The sequence below is a fragment of the Cebus imitator genome, unplaced genomic scaffold, assembly GCF_001604975.1.
Source record: "Cebus imitator isolate Cc_AM_T3 unplaced genomic scaffold, Cebus_imitator-1.0 Scaffold81, whole genome shotgun sequence".
In the NCBI taxonomy this organism is placed as follows: domain Eukaryota; kingdom Metazoa; phylum Chordata; class Mammalia; order Primates; family Cebidae; genus Cebus; species Cebus imitator.
Window position 1 is genome coordinate 495,621 of NW_016107396.1, and position 2,236 is coordinate 497,856.

The 2,236-nt window shown below is 37.7% G+C and overlaps 1 non-coding gene across 1 annotated transcript; it reads left to right on the plus strand.

Annotated features, from left to right (window-relative positions):
* Window positions 1–903: 903 nt before the first annotated feature.
* Window positions 904–1,009, plus strand: LOC119472008. Its single transcript, XR_005201107.1, has one exon. It is a non-coding gene; the product is annotated as a U6 spliceosomal RNA (small nuclear RNA).
* Window positions 1,010–2,236: the final 1,227 nt, after the last annotated feature.

Sequence of the window (2,236 nt, forward strand, 5' to 3'; positions counted from 1 at the left end):
CAAGAAGCAACTGATTTTCCAAAATTGGACAAACTGTAATCTGCTTAAATAAGGAAATAAAAATTGAGACAAAGGACAAATTCATTGATGATTTACAGTTGTCTGGAGCTCTTACAGTTTTTCCCACAAGCTAGACAAATTAAATACAGTTACATGATACCAACATAGTTCATACTTTCTTAGTGAATCACAGCCCCTCCAAAATGAAGAAAAATATACAATTATTAGCTTCCCAGAAACTTAACATGATGTTGGCAAATTCAATAAAGTATTCACTTTGTGAGTCAGTCAGGGTGTTCTCTGAGATTTCCAAGGCGTACAGAAGCAGCAGCAAACATATTATCTTTGGCCTTCAGACCATGTGACTGGGCACCATGCAGGTTATCGACGAATGTGAGAGGATGCAGAATGAGGAGTAGGTGAGGTGTGTTCATGAGCTAACTGGGTTCTTGGTTGGACACTGGAACACCCTTTAAGTCATCAGGTGTATTTGTCTGTTCAACTTGCTATAACAAAGCACCAGAAATTTATTGTCTTAGAGCTTTGGAGGCTAGAAGGTACAAAACCAGGGTATCAGCTTGGCTACATGCACCCTCTGAAACGTATAGGAAAATCCTTCCTCACCTCTTCCTAGCTTCTGGTGACTTGCAGCTGTATAACTCCAATCTCTGCCTTTGTCATCACATAACATTATCCCTGTGTATATTTTCACATGGCCATCTTCTTACAAGGACTTTAGTCATATTGGATTAGGAACCAATCCTACTCAAGTATGGCCTCTTCTTAACTACAGGCATACCTCAAGGATACTCTGGGTTTGGTTCCAGACCATCACGATAAAGTGAATATTGCAATAAAAAAGTCACAATTTTGGGGATTTCCTGGCGCATATAAGTTGTTTGTGTGCTCGCTTCGGCAGCACATATACTAAAATTGGAACATACAGAGAAGATTAGCATGGCCCCTGTGCAAGGATGACACGCAAATTCGTGAAAAAAAAGAAAACAGAAAAAGTTATGTTTGCACTATGCTGTAATCTGTTAAGTATGCAATAGCATTATGTCTAAGAAAAACCAATGACATATTTTAAAAATACTTAATTACTAAAAAATGCTAACGATCATCTAAGACTTCAGCGACTGGTAATCTTTTTGCTGGTGGAGTGCCTTGCCTCTGTGTTGATGGATGCTGACTGATTAGGGTAGTGGTTGCTCAAGATTGGAATGACTGTGGTCATTTCTTAAAATAAAACAACAGTGAAGTTTCCCACATCAATAACCTGCGCACCAAGTTTGCCACTGTTCATAAAAGACTTCTCTGCAGCATGTGATGCTGTTTGACAGCATTTACATACTGTAGAACTTTCAAAATTGGAGTCAACCCTCTCAAGCCCTACCATCGCTTTAACAACTAAATTTATGTAATATTAGAAATCCCTTATTGTCCTTTCAACAATGTTCACACCATCTACACCAGGAGTATATTTTATCTCAAGAAACCACTTTCTTTGCTCATCAATAAGAAGCAACTCCTCACCCATTCAAGTTTTATCATGAGATTGCAGCAATTCAGTCATGTCTTCAGGCTCCATGTCCAATTCCAGTTGTTCTGCTATTTCCATTGCATCTGCAGTTAGATACTTCATCTACTGAAGTCTTGAATCTTTCAAAGTCATCTATGAGGGATGGAATAGACTTCTTCCATTCTCCTGTTAATATTTTGACCTTCTCTCATGAATCATGAATGTTCTAAATGGCATCTAAAATTAATTCATTCCAGAGGTTTGCACTTTACTTTTTCCAGATCCATCAGAGAAATCACTACGGTAGCTATTGCCTTACAAAATGTATGTCTTAAATATTATGACTCAAAAGTCAATATTACTCCTTGATCCATCAGCTGCAAAATGGATGTAGTTAGCAGGCATGAAAACATTCATCTCCTTGTAAATCTCCATCAGAGCTCTTGGGTGACCAGGTGCATTCTCAATGAACAGTAATATTTGAGAGAAATCTTTTTTTTCTAGGCAGTAAAGTGTTAAATAAACTATGTTGTAAACATTGCACTATGATCTAAGTTTTGTCATTCAAATTATAGAACACAAGTAGAGTACACTTAGCATAATTCTTAAGGGCCCTAGGGTTTTCAGAATGGTAAATGAATATTGACTTCAACTTAAAGTCTCCAGATGCATTAGCCCCTAATGAGAGAGTCAGATTGCCTCTTGATGTTTTGA